Source organism: Pipistrellus hanaki, assembly GCF_964339955.1.
Source record: "Pipistrellus hanaki genome assembly, chromosome: 12".
NCBI classification, from domain to species: Eukaryota; Metazoa; Chordata; class Mammalia; order Chiroptera; family Vespertilionidae; genus Pipistrellus; species Pipistrellus hanaki.
This window is the reverse complement of record NC_140514.1, coordinates 59,601,547-59,624,186: the sequence shown is the minus strand read 5'-3', so window position 1 is coordinate 59,624,186 and position 22,640 is coordinate 59,601,547. Positions and strand designations below refer to the sequence as shown.

General features: G+C 50.9%; 1 protein-coding gene across 1 annotated transcript in view; it reads right to left on the bottom strand.

Annotated features, from left to right (window-relative positions):
• SLC9A2 (solute carrier family 9 member A2) overlaps positions 1–22,640 on the bottom strand; it is a 133,263-nt gene that overhangs the window by 57,058 nt on the left and 53,565 nt on the right. The window lies entirely within an intron of this gene.

Here is a 22,640-nt window from a genome sequence, read left to right as displayed (position 1 = left end):
ATAAAATTCTTACCTCTGCTTCATTTATCTCTTTTCTGGAGAATTCTCTAATTCTTTCATTTGGGGTTGTTTCTTTGTCTCCTCATTTTAGTTTTCTGAATTTGTGACTAGTATTAAAGGTTGTTTCTGACTAATTAGATCAGGCAAAGTTGCAAAGCCTCCAGAGACTTCCTCTGCTACAGACTGATAGAATTCCGACTTGAATTGCACCCCAGGTGTGGTGAAACCATTTTTCAACAGGGTGGGGCAGTTGCTTCTGCCTAGAGGCTAATTGTTATTTTTAGTCTCTTAACCAGTTAACTGCCACATCCAAAACAGAAACCATCCTCACAGGCCATGATATTTTGAATTTAATTTTAAAAATCAATTTGCAATGAATATCATAAAATAAATATATTACTCACAATTTGGGTGTTCTTGAATATTTTCAGTTGAAAATTCTCATGAAAAATTATTTTAAAGTTGGTCAGAGCTGCCACTTAGGGATTTATTTTTATTTTTATTTATTTATTTTTTTGGACTTGGCATGTGGGAAAGGCCTACTGCTTGTCTCTACAGATGCTTATGGTGGATGATGGGGTAAGTGTCCTCAGGGCAAGGTGTTTTCCAATAGGTTGTGTCAACTGTCTTCCCCCAAGGCAAGGCAGATGTCTATGTGGGAAAGATGTCCTCCATTGTGTGAGGGAATGACTCAGCCCAGGAAACTTGGGGTATATGCCTTCTGAGTTCTATTCCCCAAGTTTCCAGTCCTGGGTTCTGCTCTCACAGCTCCAGTTCACTTCATCCCCCTGCCTGGGCACAAGGTGGGTGGTTCCACAGGGAATTTTGTGCATTGGCCCTTTAAAAGGGTGCCTGAATTTTCAGCTGTCACTCACTGGAAGACAGCACCTCACTGCTTTTCACAGCCAGGTGTTATGTGGGTACCCTTCTCAGTTCTGGTGCTCTCTGCTGGGGAGGCCCAGCTTAGGGATTAGATCCCAGAGTTCTCAGAAGGCAACCCTCCTATGGCTGTGATCTCTCTCCAGAACTTCAGTTGCTGCCTGTGTGCTCCCAGCCAGCCCTTTCACACCTCTGCCCCTCCTACCAGTCTCTATGCTGGCTCCACTTTCGGTCCTTGGGTGTTAGGGTTCTGTCCAGCCAGTCTTCCATTAACTATTCAGTAAGTTTTTCTGCATTTTAGTTGTAATTCCAGCTTGTTCCTGGGAGCATGTCCATGCCGCATCCTCCTACTCTGCCACCATTTTTCACTTTTACTTTTTAAAAATAAAACATCTCTCATACCAACCCTATTCCACTCACTTACTCTTGGCGTTAGATTTTATTTGTTTATCCTTCAAAAGGTGATTTTTAACTGGCTGGAGAATACTGTTTTTTGAATTTGGTAAACATTCCCTTTTGAGATTATGTTGATATCAGTCACCCAACGAAAAGGGAATCAGACAGAGTATCTTCATTTCATTATGTGAGCAATTTCATGAAAATTTCTATTCAGAAATGATTGAAAAAAATACAGCTTTGGTGTAGGAATAAAAAGTTGAATAAAAAATTTAAATATGCTTTTATTGATTTTAGTGAGAGAGGAAGGGAGAGGGAGAAAGATATTGGTTGGTTACTTCTTGCATGCCCCCTACTGGGGAACGAGTCCATAACCCAGGCATGTGCCCTGATTAGAAATCAAACCAGTGACCTCTCCATGTACAGGTCAACACTCAACCAACTAAGCCACACCAGCCAGGGCTAAAAAAATGAATTTTACATGAATGTCTACAGGATCAATTTTAATTGCTCTGTATCCTTAGCAGGACCCCAGGACTGAGTCTTGTGTCTTCCAGACACCTCGCTGTAACTTAATTATCTTTCCTTCCAGTCCAGGGAGATGCTGGAGGGAGTGGCGTTGTCTTGCAGGTTCCAGAGGCTTCGGTGCTGGCCCTTGTCCTGTTCAGGGGGTGTGGGCATGTCTATGACACTGATGCCCCATGCAGGCTGGGACAGATGTTCCCAGAATCCCTGTCCTGGTCTGTCATGTCTCTCAAGCAAAGGCCAGCAGGTGCTCTCACTGAGCAGAGGTCTGCATTGCATTTTACTCTGACCTCAAGTCAAAGCACTTCAGTCAGTCACACCATAAGTTCAGAAAACTACAACTGAACTCGTCTCCTTCCAATTAAAGTGGCAAATCCAAACTGTCTCCCAGGATAAGAGGGAAATAAAGCCTTTCTTGTCCCCCTCAGAGATCATCTATAGCTGAATGCCCCCAATGTCACCATAAATCTACCATAAATCCGAGTCATCTTCATTTTCCTTTAAAGCAAGAGAAACTCATGGTGCTGGGGACCGGTGCTGGCTGGTGTCTGACTGTCTCAGCCTTGCTGGGTTTGAAGGATGGGGCCAGGAGTGTCCTTGGATAAAAGGTCATGTCACAGCATATCACAGTAGTGCTATACACGACAGAGAGGTGAGATTTCTTTCTCCGTCGTGTAAACAGGTGAGATTTCATGCCTAAAGTCCACAGTCTCTCCCCGTCGTTCTGAACATCCTTCAATGTGATAGTATGAACAACAAAATAATAACCTAACTAGACTTATTACATTGCAGAAAATTCTAGTTGAATTTCTTAACTCTAAAGATCCTTCAAACATACAACTTTGGTATTCCCGCTATGACCTCACTTTTGTTAGCTGGTGCTGGTGAATTATTCCCCTCCCCCTTCCACACCTGTCTCTCTTTCCTAACCTCTATATTTAATTAATATGTTTGTGAAAAACAATTTAGTATCAACCAAAATTTTCTTAGCATATGCTTGGGCCAGGTGCTGTGCTGGGTAAGGAAGGTGAGAGCAATGGACGTGGCCACTCCCTTTGTGAGTCCACAGTCCAAGAGGAGAACGAGTCACAGAGAGCACTGTGACAACCCTGCGGGGCTGCAGATGTGAAAGGCAGTGATGCTGGGGACTGCAGGAAAGGGGTCCACAACCTCCACACAAAGGGGAGGAGAGGGGAGGAAGCAGAAAGAAGGAAGAGTCCATGTGCAAAGGCAGGAGACAGATGAGGAGTTGGGCCTTTTGGGGAACTGTGGCAGGAGGGTGTCCGGTGCAGGAGAGGAGACCAGGATGAAGGTTACGGCAAATGGGAAAGGACACTGACGTAGGCTATCATTAGGAGGGTAAACTTTATTCCACAGGCAGGATGGAGAAAGAAATTATATCTTTGATCAAATATTTATTTTTCCAGCCCAATGGAAGATTCATGATGGTAAAAAAAGTGCAATCAATGCTTAGCATAGTGTCTGGCATGTTAATATGTTTTGAGTCAATGGCTACATGGGTACATGAATGAATTGTTGGTGAAAATGGTGGTGCAGTATGAAAAGATTTGCTTCTTAGAAAAAAATTGAGAAGCACATGCATAAGACAGGTCTGGAGAACCAGAAGGATGCATGGAGAATGGGCCTGGAGGACCAGAAGGATGTGTGGAGGACCAGAAGGATGTGAGGAGGACGGGCATGGAGGACCAGAAGGATGTGAGGAGGACAGGTGTGGAGGACCAGAAGGATGTGTGGAGGACGGTGTGGAGGACCAGAAGGATGTGTGGAGGACGGTGTGGAGGACCAGATGGATGTGTGGACGGTGTGGAGGACCAGAAGGATGTGTGGAGGACGGGCCTGGAGGACCAGAAGGATGTGTGGAGGACGGGCCTGGAGGACCAGAAGGATGTGTGGAGGACGGTGTGGAGGACCAGAAAGATGTGAGGAGGATGGGCATGGAGGACCAGAAGGATGTGTGGAGGACGGTGTGGAGCACCAGAAGGATGTGAGGAGAACGGGCCTGGAGGACCAGAAGGATGTGAGGAGGACAGGTTTGGAGGACCAGAAGGAAGTGTGGAGGACGGGCCTGGAGGATCAGAAGGATGTGTGGAGGACGGGCATGAAGAACCAGAAGGATGTGTGGAGGACGGGCATGAAGAACCAGAAGGATGTGTGGAGGACGGTGTGGAGGACCAGAAGGATGTGTGGAGGACGGGCCTGGAGGACCAGAAGGATGTGTGGAGGATGGGCATGGAGGACCATAAGGACGTGTGGAGGACCAGCATGGAGGACCAGAAAGATGTCAGGAGGACGGGTATGGAGGACCAGAAGGATTTGTGGAGGACGGGCCTGGAGGACCAGAAGGATGTGTGGAGGACGGGCCTGGAGGACCAGAAGGATGTGTGGAGGACGGGACTGGAGGACCAGAAGGATGTGAGGAGGACAGGTGTGGAGGACCAGAAGGATGTGTGGAGGACGGGCCTGGAGGACCAGAAGGTTGTGTGGAGGACGGTGTGGAGGAGCAGAAGGATGTGTGGAGGACGGGCCTGGAGGACCAGAAGGATGTGTGGCGGACGGGCCTGGAGGACCAGAGGGATATGAGGAGGACAGGTGTGGAGGACCAGAAGGATGTGTGGAGGACAGGTGTGGAGGACCAGAAGGATGTGTGGAGGACGGTGTGGAGGACCAGAAGGATGTATGGAGGACAGGCCTGGAGGACCAGAAGGATGTGTGGAGGACGGTGTGGAGGACAAGAAGGATGTGTGGAGGATGGTGTGGAGGACCAGAAGGATGTATGGAGGACGGGCCTGGAGGACCAGAGGATGTGTGGAGGACGGTGTGGAGGACCAGAAGGATGTGAGGAGAACGTGCATGGAGGACCAGAAGGATGTGTGGAGGACAATGTGGAGGACCAGAAGGATGTGTGGAGGACGGGCCTGGAGGACCAGAAGGATGTGTGGAGGACGAGCGTGGAGGATCAGAAGGATGTGTGGAGGACAGGCATGGAGGACCCGAAAGATGTCAGGAGGACGGGTGTGGAGGACCAGAAGGATGTGTGGAGGACGGGCCTGGAGGACCAGAAGGATGTGTGGAGGACGGTGTGGAGGAACAGAAGGATGTGTGGAGGACGGTGTGGAGGACCAGATGGATGTGTGGAGGACGGGCCTGGAGGACCAGAAGGATGTGTGGAGGACCGGCATGGAGGACCAGAAAGATGTGAGGAGGATGGGCATGGAGGACCAGAAGGATGTGTGGAGGACGGGCCTGGAGGACCAGAAGGATGTGAGGAGGACAGGTGTGGAGGACCAGAAGGATGTGTGGAGGACGGGCCTGGAGGACCACAAGGATGTTTGGAGGACGGGCCTGGAGGACCAGAAGGATGTGTGGAGGACGGTGTGGAGGACCAGAAGGATGTGTGGAGGACGGGCCTGGAGGACCACAAGGATGTTTGGAGGACGGGCCTGGAGGTCCAGAAGGATGTGTGGAGGACGGTGTGGAGGACCAGAAGGATGTGTGGAGGACGGGCCTGGAGGACCAGAAGGATGTTTGGAGGACCCGAAGGATTTGTGGAGGATGGGCCTGGAGGAGCAGAAGGATGTGTGGAGGACGGTGTGGATGACCAGAAGGATGTGTGGAGGACGGTGTGGAGGACCAGAAGGATGTGTGGAGGACGGGCCTGGAGGACGAGAAGGATGTGAGGACAGGCCTGGAGGACCAGAAGGATGTGTGGAGGACAGGCCTGGAGGACCAGAAGGATGTGTGGAGGACGGTGTGGAGGACCAGAAGGGTGTGTGGAGGACGGGCATGGAGGACCAGAAGGATGTGCGGAGGACGGGCCTGGAGGACCAGAAAGGGGTATAGAGGACGGTGTGGAGGACCAGAAAGGGGTGTGGAGGACGGGTCTGAGGACCAGAAGGATGTGAGGAGAACTAGCGTGGAGGACCAGTAGGATGTGTGGAGGATGGGCCTGGAGGAGCAGAAGGATATGCGGAGGTCCAGAAGGATGTGTGGAGGACGGTGTGGAGGACCAGAAGGATATGCGGAGGACCAGAAGGATGTGTGGAGGACGGGCCTGGAGGACCAGAAGGATGTGTGGAGGACGGGCCTGGAGGATGAGAAGGATGTGAGGACAGGTGTGGAGGACCAGAAGGATGTGTGGAGGACAGGCGTGGAGGACCAGAAGGATGTTTGGAGGACGGGCCTGGAGGACCAGAAGGATATGCGGAGGACAGGTGTGGAGGACCAGAAGGATGTGTGGAGGACGGGCCTGGAGGACCACAAGGATGTTTGGAGGACGGGCCTGGAGGACCAGAAGGATGTGTGGAGGACGGTGTGGAGGACCAGAAGGATGTGTGGAGGACGGGCCTGGAGGACCAGAAGGATGTGTGGAGGACGGTGTGGAGGACCAGAAGGATTTGTGGAGGACGGGCCTGGAGGACCAGAAGGATGTGTGGAGGACGGTGTGGAGGACCAGAAGGATGTGTGGAGGACGGTGTGGAGGACCAGAAGGATGTGTGGAGGACAGGCATGGAGGACCCGAAAGATGTGAGGAGGACGGGTGTGGAGGACCAGAAGGATGTGTGGAGGACGGTGTGGAGGACCAGAAGGATGTGTGGAGGACGGGCCTGGAGGACCAGAAGGATGTGAGGAGAACGGGCATGGAGGACCAGAAGGATGTGTGGAGGACGGGCATGGAGGACCAGAAGGATGTGTGGAGGACGGTGTGGAGGAACAGAAGGATGTGTGGAGGACGGTGTGGAGGACCAGATGGATGTGTGGACGGTGTGGAGGACCAGAAGGATGTGTGGAGGACGGGCCTGGAGGACCAGAAGGATGTGTGGAGGACCGGCATGGAGGACCAGAAAGATGTGAGGAGGATGGGCATGGAGGACCAGAAGGATGTGTGGAGGACGGGCCTGGAGGACCAGAAGGATATGCGGAGGACAGGTGTGGAGGACCAGAAGGATGTGTGGAGGACGGGCCTGGAGGACCACAAGGATGTTTGGAGGACGGGCCTGGAGGACCAGAAGGATATGCGGAGGTCCAGAAGGATGTGTGGAGGACGGTGTGGAGGACCAGAAGGATATGCGGAGGACCAGAAGGATGTGTGGAGGACGGGCCTGGAGGACCAGAAGGATGTTTGGAGGACCAGAAGGATTTGTGGAGGATGGGCCTGGAGGAGCAGAAGGATGTGTGGAGGACCAGAAGGATGTGTGGAGGACAGGCGTGGAGGACCAGAAGGATGTGTGGAGGATGGTGTGGAGGACCAGAAGGGTGTGTGGAGGACGGGCATGGAGGACCAGAAGGATGTGTGGAGGACGGGCCTGGAGGACCAGAAAGGGGTATAGAGGACGGTGTGGAGGACCAGAAAGGGGTGTGGAGGACGGGTCTGAGGACCAGAAGGATGTGAGGAGAACTAGCGTGGAGGACCAGAAGGATGTGTGGAGGATGGGCCTGGAGGAGCAGAAGGATGTGTGGAGGACCAGAAGGATGTGTGGAGGACAGGCCTGGAGGACCAGAAGGATGTGTGGAGGACGGTGTGGAGGACCAGAAGGATGTGTGGAGGACGGGCCTGGAGGACCAGAAAGGGGTGTGGAGGACGGGTCTGAGGACCAGAAGGATGTGAGGAGAACTAGCGTGGAGGACTAGAAGGATTTGTGGAGGACGGGCCTGGAGGACCAGAAGGATGTGAGGAGGACGGGTGTGGAGCACCAGAAGGATGTGTGGAGGACGGGCATGGAGGACCAGAAGGATGTGTGGAGGACGGGCCTGGAGGACCAGAAGAATGTGTGGAGGACGGTGTGGAGGACCAGAAGGATGTGTGGAGGACGAGCGTGGAGGACTAGAAGGATTTGTGGAGGATGGGCCTGGAGGACCAGAAGGATGTGTGGAGGACCAGAAGGATGTGTGGAGGACAGGCGTGGAGGACCAGAAGGATGTGTGGAGGACGGTGTGGAGGACCAGAAGGATGTGTGGAGGATGAGCGTGGAGGACTAGAAGGATTTGTGGAGGACGGGCCTGGAGGACCCAAAGGAAGTGTGGAAGACGAGCCTGGAGGACCAGAAGGATGTGAGGAGGACGGGTGTGGAGGACCAGAAGGATGTGTGGAGGACGGGCCTGGAGGACCAGAAGGATGTGAGGAGAACGGGCATGGAGGACCAGAAGGATGTGTGGAGGACGGGCCTGGAGGACCAGAAGGATGTGTGGAGGACGGGCATGGAGGACCAGAAAGATGTGAGGAGGATGGGCATGGAGGACCAGAAGGATGTGTGGAGGACGGGCCTGGAGGACCAGAAGGATGTGAGGAGGACAGCTGTGGAGGACCAGAAGGATGTGTGGAGGACGGGCCTGGAGGACCAGAAGGATGTTTGGAGGACCAGAAGGATGTGTGGAGGATGGGCCTGGAGGAGCAGAAGGATGTGTGGAGGACAGGCCTGGAGGACCAGAAGGATGTGTGGAGGACAGGCGTGGAGGACCAGAAGGATGTGTGGAGGACGGTGTGGAGGACCAGAAGGGTGTGTGGAGGACGGGCATGGAGGACCAGAAGGATGTGTGGAGGACGGGCCTGGAGGACCAGAAAGGGGTATAGAGGACGGTGTGGAGGACCAGAAAGGGGTGTGGAGGACGGGTCTGAGGACCAGAAGGATGTGAGGAGAACTAGCGTGGAGGACCAGAAGGATGTGTGGAGGATGGGCCTGGAGGAGCAGAAGGATGTGTGGAGGACCAGAAGGATGTGTGGAGTACAGGCCTGGAGGACCAGAAGGATGTGTGGAGGACGGTGTGGAGGACCAGAAGGATGTGTGGAGGACGGGCCTGGAGGACCAGAAAGGGGTATAGAGGACGGTGTGGAGGACCAGAAAGGGGTGTGGAGGACGGGTCTGAGGACCAGAAGGATGTGAGGAGAACTAGCGTGGAGGACTAGAAGGATTTGTGGAGGACGGGCATGGAGGACCAGAAGGATGTGTGGAGGACGGGCCTGGAGGACCAGAAGAATGTGTGGAGGACGGTGTGGAGGACCAGAAGGATGTGTGGAGGACGAGCGTGGAGGACTAGAAGGATTTGTGGAGGACGGGCCTGGAGGACCAGAAGGAAGTGTGGAAGACGAACCTGGAGGACCAGAAGGATGTGAGGAATACGGGTGTGGAGGACCAGAAGGATGTGTGGAGGACGGGCCTGGAGGACCAGAAGGATGTGAGGAGAACGGGCATGGAGGACCAGAAGGATGTGTGGAGGACGGGCCTGGAACACCAGAAGGATGTGAGGAGAACGGGCATGGAGGACCAGAAGGATATGTGGAGGACGGGCATGGAGGACCAGAAGGATGTGTGGAGGACGGTGTGGAGGACCACATGGATGTGTGGACGGTGTGGAGGACCAGAAGGATGTGTGGAGGACGGGCCTGGAGGACCAGAAGGATGTGTGGAGGATGGGCATGGAGGACCAGAAGGATGTGTGGAGGACGGGCATGGAGGACCCGAAGGATGTGAGGAGGACGGGTGTGGAGAACCAGAAAGATGTGTGTAGGACGGGCCTGGAGGACCAGAAGGATGTGTGGAGGACGGGCCTGGAGGACCAGAAGGATGTGTGGAGGACCAGAAGGATGTGTGGAGGATGGGCCTGGAGGAGCAGAAGGATGTGTGGAGGTCCAGAACGATGTGTGGAGGACAGGCCTGGAGGACCAGAAGGATGTGTGGAGGACGGTGTGGAGGACCAGAAGGATGTGTGGAGGACCAGAAAGGGGTATAGAGGACGGTGTGGAGGACCAGAAAGGGGTGTGGAGGACGGGTCTGAAGACCAGAAAAATGTGAGGAGAACTAGCGTGGAGGACTAGAAGGATTTGTGGAGGACGGGCCTGGAGGACCAGAAGGATGTGAGGAGGACGGGTGTGGAGCACCAGAAGGATGTGTGGAGGACGGGCATGGAGGACCAGAAGGATGTGTGGAGGACGGGCCTGGAGGACCAGAAGAATGTGTGGAGGACGGTGTGGAGGACCAGAAGGATGTGTGGAGGACGAGCGTGGAGGACTAGAAGGATTTGTGGAGGACGGGCCTGAAGGACCAGAAGGAAGTGTGGAAGACGGGCCTGGAGGACCAGAAGAATGTGAGGAGGACGGGTGTGGAGGACCAGAAGGATGTGTGGAGGACGGGCATGGAGGACCAGAAGGATGGACGTGCCTGGAGGACCAGAAGGATGTGTGGAGGACGGTGTGGAGGACCAGAAGGAAGTGTAGAAGACGAGCGTGGAAGACCAGAAGGATGTGTGGAGGACGGGCCTGGAGGACCAGAAAGGGGTATAGAGGACGGTGTGGAGGACCAGAAAGGGGTGTGGAGGACGGGTCTGAGGACCAGAAGGGATGTGAGGAGGACGGGCATTGAGGACCAGAAGGATGTGTGGAGGATGGGTCTGGAGGACACAGATCTAGGGGTTGGAGTCGAATTGTTTCCTGCCATGGTTTTCATTTTGTTTAAAATCCAATGCAGCATCTGCCCATGTATCATCCCAAGACATAGTCATGTTTTGAAAGCCTAGAACCCATTCTGTGCACCACATGGAGGTAAGGTAAGTATAGAACACTGTGTGCATTCTCCTCTGATCTTCCTCACATTATGTTTTAACATAAATGTGTGGTGATTATCACCGATGTGGAGACAGAGATGCTAGCGCAGTATAAGTTGCTTTCACATTTATACTTTAGAGGTTTTCTTCATCCTTCTGTTGCTCTAAACTCAGCAAAGAAAGAATTCAGGCCAGCGGATATGACCTCAAATCTTTGGAGGGGGAGTTGGGGGATCAGACTCTCTATTTACATGATCTGTTATTTGATTAATAGAAAATTCCAACAGAAACTCTTCGCATAATATTCCATGACTGCACCCTAGCAGGCACTGCAGGCACCTCTGTGGGTGCCACTCGTCACCACAGAAGGGACGCCTGGAGAGGGCAGCGGGTGGCGTTCGGTATGCTTAATGGCTCTCTGCCTGTCATGGTCCTGAGCGCATGTTCAACCACTGCTGCCTGAGTCTAGCTTAATGCATTCCACACCCTCCACTCCTGGTCGCGATCTGTTAACCAGAAGGACTAGGCGTGTCCGAAGCAGGCAGGCAGCAGGTTTCTCTTTGTGCAGATAAAAATGCACATCCTGTCTGTGTTTACACATATATTGAAGCCACACTTCCATTAGTCCCATCTATAAATAACAACTGCTGTTATTTTTTTCAAGAGTGGTCAATTCTGTAATTTTATTCCCATGTAAGGAGACTTTTTCTGTGATCTGAACTGCTTGGAATTAAATTATGGAAAAATGTTGTAAAATTCTTTTGCTGCCATTCCATATTTGTGTGTGATCTTTAAATGTATGGATTCAGCCCAGCTGATGTGACTCAGTGGCTGAGTGTTGACCTATGAACCAGGAGGTCATGGTTCTGAACTGCTTGGAATTAAATTATGGAAAAATGTTGTAAAATTCTTTTGCTGCCATTCCATATTTGTGTGTGATCTTTAAATGTATGGATTCAGCCCAGCTGATGTGACTCAGTGGCTGAGTGTTGACCTATGAACCAGGAGGTCATGGTTTGATTTCCAATCAGGGCACATGCCTGGGTTGTAGGCTCAATCCTCAGTAGAGGGCATGCAGGAGGCATCAGATCAATGATTCTCTTTCACCATTGAGGTTTCTATCTCTCAGTCTCTCCCTTCCACTCTGAAATCAATAAAAAATATATTTCTTAAAAGTATGGATTCAATTGCACAAAAATACAGCCCAACTAATATGTGTATGTTCTCCATAGAGACTTTGCCAAATATGAAAGCACAAGCTGAGCCTCACTGGGGAGCATAGGTGCTGTGAGACCCGGTTGTGGTGGAGATTGGGGGGCGGCAGGAGGGGGCCGGGGATCACTTTGTCTTCTCAGAGTGCAGCACTCACTCACGAGGTCAAACAGTACCCGGGGTGACTTCCTCACAACGCATTGCCTCTTCCAGGAAACCTGACAGTCAAGAGCGAGTGAGCATGACATACGGGAAAATGCAAGAAAATAATATTTTCAAATCAGGATCCAGGCATTAAACTGAACAACCTTTCTTAAAGCCATAAAAAATGAAATAAAGTAAATTCAAGCCATTATAAGTGTTTGATTTTTCATGTAGTCTTGCCAGTTTCATGGATTTCCCACATCCTTTGTGGTGTTTCTCTCCCCTTTGAATGCTTTCAATTCAATTCAACGAATGCTTATGGAGCACTTACTGGAAAGTAAGCAGGCATGGCTTTGTGGTGAGGATGAACACATAGAGGACCACAACCATTGTCAAAAATGTGATGAAACCCAAGCACCAGGAAAGCCATGGGGTCCTTGATCCTGGGGTGGAGTGGGGGTGGGGGGCAGGGGAGTGCTGATGAAGTCCCGAAAGGCAGGAACTGAGTCTGGATCTGGACGGTGAAATGGAAGGTCTCCAGCTGGAGAGCTACTTGTGTTGGGGTGAGATGCCATGGGACCTGGGTCTGAGAAACAGCATGCAACAGCCCCATACCAAGTAAACACCCAGACTGCTCAGGGTTCAACACCAGCACTGGGAGCATGGGTGATCTTCTTTCTGGTACAGTCCACTTTTACTGCTCTTACTGAAGTGCTACTAAAAAGTATGGTCTGCTTATGATATTGTACATAGAAAACCCTAAAGACTCCACCAAAAAATGACTAGACTTAATAAATTAATTCAGCAATGTAGCAGGATACAAAATTAACCCCCAAAACCCCATAGCATTTTTTTATACACCAATAATGAACTCACGCAGAAAGAAACTAAAAAATAAATCTCATTTATAATTGTAACAGAAAAATTAACATACTTAGGAATAAACTTAACCAAGGAGGTAGAAAACCTATACTCCAAAAACGACAGAACATTGAAAAAAGAGAGAGGAAGATATACACAAGTGAAAGAATATACCCTGTTCATGGATTGGTAGAATCAACATCATTAAAACGTCTATACCAGAAGTTCTCAACGTGTGGGTCATGACCCTTTTGGGGAGTCGAACGGCACTTTTACAGGAGTCACCTAAGATCATCGGGAAACACAGATATTTACATTGTGATTCATAATAGTAGCAAAATTATAGTTATGAAGTAGCAATGAAAATAATTTTATGGTTGGGGTCACCACAACATGAGAGACTAAATTAAAGGGTTGCAGCATTAGGAAGGTTGAGAACCACTGGTTTATATCATATATAGATCTTTAGCAATCTACAGATTCAATGTAATGTATATTAAAACACCAATGATCTAAAACAAATACTCCAAAAATTTATATGGAACCAAAAATACCCCGAATAGCTGTCGCAATCTTGAGAAAGAAGAACAAAGTTGGAGGGATCACAATATCTGATTTCAAGTTGTACTTCAAATCCACTGTAATCAAAACAGCCTTGTACTGGCACAAGAACATGCATATAGACCAACGGAACACAACAGAGACCACAGAAATCAACCCAAACCATTATTCTCAATATCTGACAAAGGAGGCATGAACGTACAATGGAGTCAAGACAAGACTATGTACAATGGAGTCAATAAATGGTGTTGGGAAAATTAGACAGATACATGCAAAAAAATGAAACTAGACCAACAACTTACACCATACACAAGAATAAACTCAAAATGGATAAAGAACTTAAATGTAAGACAGGAAACCATAAAAATCCTAGAAGAAACCATAGACAGCAAAATCTCAGACATCTCTTATAGCAATATGTTTACAGATACATTTTCCAGCACAATGGAAACTAAACAAATGGGACTACATCAAAATAAACAAATATAAACAAATGAATATAAACAAATGGGACTACATCAAAATAAAAAGCTTACACACAGCAAAAGAAGCCACCAACAAAATGAAAATGGAGTCTACTGTATGGGAGAACATATTTGGCAATGATACAGCTGATAGAGTTAATATCCAAAATATATAAGGAACTCACACAACTTAACAAAATGAATATTAACAATCCAATTAAAAAATGGGCAAAGGACCTAAGTAGACACTTCTCCAAAAAGGACATACAGATGGCCAAGAGACATATAAAAAAATGCTCAAAGTCACTGATCATCAGAGAGATGCAAATTAAAAAGACAAGGAGGCATCACCTCATACCTGACAGAATGGCTACCATCAAATGAACAAATGACAAGTGCTGGTGAAGGTGTGGAGATAAAGGAACCCTCGTGCGCTGCTGGTGGGAATGCAGACTGGTGCAGCCACTGTGGAGAACAGTATGGCGTTTCCTCAAACAATTAAAAATGGAACTGCCATTTGACCCAGTAATCCCACTTTTAGGAATATATCCTAAGAACCCTGAAACACTGATAAGAAAGAACATATGCACCCCCATGTTCATAGCAGTTCAATTTACAATAGCTAAGATCTGGAAACAGCCCAAGTGCCCATCAGTAGAGGAGTGGATAAAAAAGCTGTGGTACAATTACACCATGAAATACTATGCAACAATAAAAAAGAAGGATCTTGTACCCTGTGAGACAGCATGGAGGAACCATGAGAGTATCATGCTGAGTGACATAAATCAATTAGAGAAAGTCAAGTATCACATGATCTCACTCATTTGTGGAATCCAATAAACAAAATAAACTAATGAACAAAATAGACCAGCAGACATAGAAGAATGGAACAGACTGTGGAATCTCAGAGGGAAAGTGGGTGGTGGGTGGGAAGTGATCAACCCACCCAGGAATTTAAATGCATCTATGCATAACCATAGACACAGACAGTGGGGTGGTGAAGGCCTGAGGTGGGGGTGGGGAGCTAGAAGGGGTTATTGGGAGAAGAAAGAGGACATACGTAATACTTCCAATAATAAAGATTTTTATAAAGTATGGTCTGTGGACGACATCATTACTAGAAACCCTTGGGAAAACCCAGGCCTATGGAGTTGGCTGTCTGACTGGGCCTAGACTCTGTGTGGACATCCCAGGGGCCCCTACATATGTCTGCATTGGAGGAAAGCAGGTGGATCACCAGCAGAGGCCAGGGCAGGAAGAATGAATGAGAAAGAGCTGAAACTTGAATTACTTTATTTAAAAATAGAGGCCCGGTGCACAAAATTTGTGCACAGGGTGGAGGGGTGTCCCTCAGCCCAGCACCCTCCAAACTGGGACCTCTCGAGGGATGTTAAACTGCCAGTTTAGACCCGATCCCACCTGGATCGAGTCTAAATGGGCAGTCGGACATCCCTCTCACAATGCAGGTCTGCTGGCTCCCAACTGCTCGCCTTCTTGCCTTCCTGATTTCCCCTAACCACTTCTGCCTACCAGCCTGATCACCTCCTTAACCACTCCCATGCCAGCCTGATTGATGCCTAACTGCTCCCCTGCTAGCTTCTTTGCCCCCAACTTCCCTCCTCTGCTGGCCTGGCCACCCCTAACTGCCTTCCCCTGCCAGCCCAATTGCCCCTAACTGTTCTCCCCTGCAGGCCTAGTCTCTTCCCCTGTCCCTCCCCCGCAACTATCTTCTCCTGAAGGCCTGGTTGCCCCCAACTGCCCTCCTCTGCCAGCCATCTTGTGGTGGCAATCTTGTGTCCCCATAGGGGTGGCCATTTTGTGTGTTGGACGGATGGTCAATTTGCATAGTACCTATTTATTTATTTATTTATTTATTTATTTATTTATTTTTAAATAAATCTTTATTGTTCAGATTATTACAAATGTTCCTCTTTTTTCCCCCCTCCATTGCTCCCCTCCACCAGGTTCCCACCCGACCCTCTGCCCTTTCCCCACCCTCCATTGTCCTCATACATAGGTGCACAGTTTTTGTTCAGTTTCTTCCCACACCCCCACTCCCCTTTTCCCTGAGAATCGTCAGTTCACTCCCCTTCCATACCTCTGATTCTATTATATTCAACAGTTAATATTGTTCATCAGATTTTTTAATTCCCTTGGTTTTTAGATTCACTTGCTGATAGTTACATATTCGTTGTAAATAATTTTTATCTTTATCTTCTTCCTCTTCCTAAAGAACCCCCTTCAGCAATTCATATAATTCTGGTTTGGCAGTGATGAACTCCTTTAGCTTTTTTTTATTTGTGAAGCTCTTTATCTGGCCTTCGATTCTGAGTAATAGCTTTGCTATGTAGAGTAATTTTGGCTGTAGGTTCTTGCTATTCATCACCTTGAATATTTCTTGCCATTCCCGTCTGGCCTGCATGGTTTCTGTTGAGAAATCAGCTGACAATCATATGGGTGCTCCTTTATAGGTAACTACCTGTTTTTCTCTTGCTGCTTTTAATATTCTCTCTTTGTCTTTTGCTCTTGGAATTTTAATTATGATGTGTCTTGATGTGGTCCTCTTTGGATTCCTTTTGTTTGGGGTTCTGTGTGCTTCCTGGACTTGTAAGTCTAATTCTTTCACCAGGTGGGGCAAGTTTTCTGTCACTATTTCTTCCAATAGGTTTTCGATATCTTGCTTTCTCTCTTCTTCTGGGACCCCCCATAATTCTAATGTTGGTTCGTTTGAAGTTGTCCCAGAGGTTTCTTATATTATCTTCAACTTTCTGGATTCTCTTGTCTTCTTGCTTCTGTGGAGTTGTGTCTTCTGGCTCTTTGTGTTCCAAATCTTTGACTTGATTCTTGTGATCTTCCATTCTGTTTTTAGGACTCTATAATATTTTTTTTATTTCAGACAATGTATTCCTTATTTCTAGTTGATCCCTTTTCATATCTCAAAGGTCTCATTTATTTTATCAGCATTTTCTAGGAAATTCTTGAAAATCCTTAAAACTGTGGTTTTGAACTCAATGTAGATTCTTTTACTTTTCTCCATTTCCTTCCTTTGTGTCCTGCCTCTTTTCTGCATTTTAGCTGCTTTCCTGATTTAATGAATAGTTTTGTGTGTTATGTGTCCTGGCAGAGCCCAGTAGCACAGCCTTCCCAGTTTCCTGAGGTGGACAGTCTTAGTGCAGCCCTTTGTGGGCTGTATGTGCAGTCTTGTTGTTAAGCCTTGCTTATTGTTGGTATCACTGGGAAGCATTGATCTCCAAGCCAATTGGTTATAAGGATCAGCAGTGTCTCAGCTAGGAGGGCTTCTGTGCTCCGCTTGGATGGGGCGGAGTCTCAGGGTGGTGCAGACAAGCTTTGGTTTCCCTTCAGCCCCTCCCTAAGAAGGTCCGATTCCTGAGTCGTTCAGCTATGGCTGCTGGCTACACGCACCTCTGAGAGAGTTTTGCCCACTGCCTGACAGTCCAGCTTCTCCATGACTGGGGCTGTCTATCAGTGCAATAGGGTGGTTCTGTTTTCCTCCTGAACAAGAAAGCCAGCTGCCCTCCCTCTCTGCATGCCCTCTCCGCGAACTCGGCGGCCACCTTTTCCCGCTCACAGATCTCCGCACCTCCACAGCTCCTGAGGCTCAGCGTCCCTTCTGTTACCTTCCTAGATGGTAGAATTCCACTCAGCCAGCCGTCTATTGTTTCAGGGTGATGTTTCTCTGGTTTCCAGTTGTAATTTTAAAACTGTTGTGGTAGACTGCATTTAGATGTCTACCCTATGCTGCCATCTTGGTTTCTCCTGCATATCATCTCTTTATTATATCCTATCTAATAAAAGAGTAATATGCAAATTGACCATCAGTTCAACACACAAAGTGGCCGCTTCCATGTGGACACAAGATGGCTGCTACAAGATGGCCAGCAGGGGAGGACAGTTATGGGCTATCAGGCCAGCAGGGGAGGACAGTTGTAGGGGATCCAGGCCTGCAGGGGATGGCAGTTGGGGGCACCCAGGCCTGCAGGGGAGGGCAGCTGGGGGGGACCAGGCCTTTAAAGGAGGGCAGTTTGGGCTAACCAGGCCAGCAGGGGAGGACAGTTAGGGGTGACTTTCTCTGCAGGGGAGAGCAGTTAGGGGCAATTGGGCCAGCAGGGGAGCAGTTAGGCATCGATCAGGCTGGCAAGGGAGTGGTTAGGGGGTGATCAGGCTGGCAGGCAGAAGCAGTTAGGGGCAATCAGGCAGACAGGCAGGTTAGTGGTTGGGAGCCAGCAGTCCTGGATTGTGTGAGGCATGTCCGACTGCCCATTTAGGCCCGATCCCAAGATCCCAAGATCAGGCCTAAATGGGCAGTAGCACATCCTTTGAGGGGTCCCAGATTGGAGAGGGTGCAAACTGTGCTGAGGGACACCCCTCTCCCATGCACGAATTTCATGCACCAGGCCTCTAATAGGATTATATCTTAATTAATCTTGAAAAACTGGTTTATAATTTCAAATACCCTCCTGCCATTTGTCCTGCAGTTTAGTTTAGATAAAACTATATAAAGGCAAATAAAAGACATGTCAATCATTATAAAAAAATAAACTTTTTGTTTCTTTGTTTTTTGCCTTTTCCCAGAAAATTAAAGAAGTAATGATTTGTTTTCTCATTACTTATTAATTTCCTGCCTTATTTTTCTACTGCCATCGCCACCCTTCCAGTTAGCATTTGTGTTGGGCTTGGGGTCATCATGAGATTTCTGTTTCGAGGTGAACAGCCACGCTAGGTGCTGGCTGCAGGGTGAGGACCACCCTCATGCACAGACTCGGTCCTCTAAGGTCATTTCTCCTGCAAACCTGTGTGTGTGTGCAGGCGCGGGGTGGGGGTTGGGATGGAGGTAGGCTTGAAGTGAGACAGCGCTGCCTGGGAGCAAGCTGGCGGTCTGCTTGCTCTCTAGCTGGGAGGCTGAGGCTCATGGGTGGGCCTGGAGGCCAGTCAGGACGTGGGAGCAAATACTCGTCCCGGGGACACCACGTGACGTGCCCATTAAAGCTCCCAGTCTCGGTCCTGCTCTAAGAAAGACATTCAGCAAACATGAATCCGGTCTGGGAAGGTGAGTAAGAGAAGCCCGCCTTGCTCATACGCACGCACATAGACGCGCACACACACAGAATGCTTAGGAGTCTCCTGCGGTGCCACGTGCCTTTCTGGAAAAGACCAGCACCTGACATTCTGTAACCAGGAGCGTCTGGCATGAGGGCTGTGCCTGCACCTGACTGCATCTGAGCAGATGGTCTGAGTGCTGCGGACGCCGGGCACAGAGGGGAACCAGACAGAACTTTGCAACGACAAACAGGCCCTCTCTCTCACACGTTTATCAGAGCATTACATACACAGTAATGACCAGCTCACAGAGAGGAAACAGGAAGAAGGGCATCTTCCATGCGACCGGGCGTCCCCTTTGTAAGAGTCATTAAAATGTGCTTGTTTGGGTGATAAAGGGGAAACCGGGCAGGGTCCTGGACCGGCCAGATGACTGCCAACCAGGGCCAAGTCTCACACACGGTCCTGATTTCAGTCCACTGGGCCTCGAATCAGTCATTCACAACACGAGACTAATAATTACCACTTCTTCTTTGCAATAATGCTTCCAGAATAATCGAAACACCAAACAGAACACATTCTAAGCATCCTTGGGGGAGGAAAGGTTAAGAAATTATTAACCCATGAAAATGAAACTAAGAAATATGGATGCCTGCTCTCCTACCTGAAGAAGGGCTTAGCCATTTCTGAACTTCCTGGAGCACATCAACGAGAAACCAGCCTTCCATGGGCTGCGGACCACAGCGCCTGCTTCAGGACGGTGTGCTCAGTGCCCACTGACTGGGCATCGGAGACTGGGTGGGTGAGGGCAGGGACCCGAGAGGCGGGGTGTCACAGGGGAGAGAGCCACTGAGCTCACTGCCCAGCCTGAGTGTAGGCCTCTGTCGGTGTCCAGTGGAGGGAGAGGACCTGGGCAATCAGCTGTGTGCTACTTCTGAGCATGCCTCCCAGAAGAGCCAAACACGAGACTAGACATGAATTTCTAAAATCATTAACTACTTAGCTTGTCCTACGACCTCGGCTATAGTGCTGTGACACTCAGGGGCGATGCCAGTGAGATGGGAAGCTCCTTGTTCAGGGACTATGAAACTGTCCTTAACTTAGCTCCAGTGTCATGAAGCACACCCACACCCACACCCACACCCACATGGTGTGCACACATGTGTGCATAGTCACACACATGTGCACACCTGTGCATGCACACAGAGCACACACATGTGCACACATGCACATGCAACACAAACACACATGTACAACTCATACACACACAACGTGCACATACATAAACATGTGAACACATGTGCACTCTCACACAATGCACACACAGGTGCACATTCTCACATAATGTGCACAGATCAACACACATTCACACATGCACACACATGAGTGCACTACACAAGTGCACACCACACTTACACGCACATGTGCACACTCTCTCACACATGTGCACAGACATGTGCACATTACAAACACTTTCCCTGCACAAAACTTAGTCGGGAGCAGGAGTGCAGTAGAAAATGGGGTTTCATCTACCCTCTTAGTGTTTGCAGCCAAACCTCCTGGACACACAGGGAGCCGTGAGTGTAAATAATTCCTGAGCATCACATTAGGTTTTAAATTATTAGGAGAGGCCACACAGGGAGACAAACCTGAGACAGCCCACAAGCTAGCTCTCCAAGTAACATAAGATGGCGGGAGAGACGGCTGTAATTCCACCTGTCCAACTTACGTCACTCTGTCACTGAAATTATATCAAACCACAAGTTCATAACAAAGAGATCAACTGCCACAAGAGGCTTTGTGAGGCCCGAGGTCCCTGCAGCCGACATCGCCCAGGGAAATTGTGCCGAGCCCGCCCCGTGCTTACCGAAGACTGCCTGCCTTCGCACCAGCCCCCGCCCTCTGGGCCCGGAGGAGCTTCCTTCCGTCAGACTCCGGCCTCATGCCCATTGGGCATGTGCTCTCATTCTGGCACAGGCTGCCCTGTCCACCGAGTCACAGCTGGACCAGAGGGGCCGGGACTGCAGGCGACGGAGGAGGAGGAGGGGGAGGGCTGGGGGAAGGAGTGAGGGAGGAGGAGGGGGAGGGCTGGGGGGAAGGTGTGAGGGAGGAGGAGGAGGGGGAGGGCTGGGGGGAAGGTGTGAGGGAGGAGGAGGAGGAGGAGGGCTGGGGGGAAGGAGTGAGGGAGGAAGAGGAGGGGGAGGGCTGGGGGGAAGCTGTGAGGGAGGAGGAGGAGGGGGAGGACTGGGGGGAAGGAGTGAGGGAGGAGGGCAGGACGCGTTTCTCAGTCCAGGAGCCACCGGCCAGAGAGGTTGCTGGCCTGCCTCTCGGTGTGAGCAGCTTCCCTGCAGCTGCCCGTTTCTCCTCAGCGGGAAAGGGCATTGCTGAGTGTGCTGCACAGCTCGTACACGCCTTCACCCCACACCTGCACATGTGTTTGAAGTTGCAGAAGAAAGTGCAATTAGCACTAAGTAGGGCAGGGACTTCTGACCCAGGCAATTCCAACACGGAGAAGTCACTGGTTCTGGGGGTGGTGCAAGGGGACACGCAGCTCTAATCTCATCACTGCCCTGGGCTCTGGTCCGCGCCCCCGGGAGCCACAGGAGGGCGGACACCCAGCGCCCTTTCCGGGCCAGGCGTGGCTGTGCTGGGCTACCCAGAAGCCTCGCATGTGCGGAGCTGGGAAGGGACACGAAGCACCCGCATCAGAAACAGGCGTGGCCTCTCCGAGCGCTGCGGTGGGTGTGCAAACAGGCGTGGCTCCTCAGAGCACTGCGGTGGGTGTGCGTGGAGCTGGAGCCGGAGCCGCGCCTTGGAAGAGCTTACGGTTCAGCGTGCGAGGGCCGTCGTCGCTGGCTTGTAGCAAGGCCTCTGCGCACCTGGCTGAGAGCTGAGGGGCTACTTGGAAGTGGGAAACAGTGATGTTTTCCAGCTGCCCACAGTGCACCCTGCTTGTCCTGGCCCCATCCTGGAGCCCCAGAATCTGGAGCCCTGGAGCCAGCTCCTCTGCAGGTCAGGGCTTGCAGTTCGCCTCTGGCCTCTGTGGACCTGGCCGCAGGCATTTCCAAGCAGGGAGGCCCCGGGACCCCAACCCCCAGCACTCCCTGCCCCACTTGCTGGCCATCCCACCCCACCCCCTGCCCTGGAACCCGGGCGGACAGACGCACCTCGATAACTGGGGTTCCAGGATGTTTATGTGTGCACGAGGGAACATACCGTCAAGGCCCCAGATTGCTCTGGGAAGCCAGGCCCAGAGCCCACATGGTCACTCCAGAGACCTTGCACCTGGCTGGCAGGCACTTCCAATGACACTGCCGGCGAACCGAGGCGCGGAGGCGAGACGCGCGTGGCCTGGCCCGGTCACACCGGATGGAGTGCGCTCCTTAGGTTCTCGGGGAGCGGAAAGCCGCCCACCGTTCACCTCGTGGGCTCACCACAGTGGCCCGTCTCCCTGCACCGCACACGCACTTGCTCTGACCAACAGGCGTGGAGGCGGCAGAACAAACAGCCTTAGTGGGAGCAGCAGCTGTCAGTTGGCGAGACGCACACCTGTGCCACGGCGGCACCTGAACACGCATAGCAGCCCGGCCTGCAGACCAGCGCGCAGCCACCGCAGCCCTATCCACCCAACGGGCACGGCAGGCGCCCTGACTGCCTGCGAGCGGCAACCCCGAGGGGCTGGGTTTGGAGCCTCAGGAACATCCCCCAGCGAGGAGCCTCCCCCCAAAGGCTCCGGGTCCGAGCCCTGCCATTCTTCAGCCTACGTGCGAGGACCCTTCCAGTCAGCTGGTGCCCGAGGCACCCCCCCGAACCTTCAATGAAGAAATAAGCCCCGCTTTATGCCTTCCCTGCCTATGACAAAGTGTCTTTATTTAAAATATAAACCAAGCCGAAACCGGTTTGGCTCAATGGATAGAGCGTTGGCTTGGGGACTAAAGGGTCCCGGGTTCGATTCCGATTAAGGGCATGTACCTTGGTTGCGGG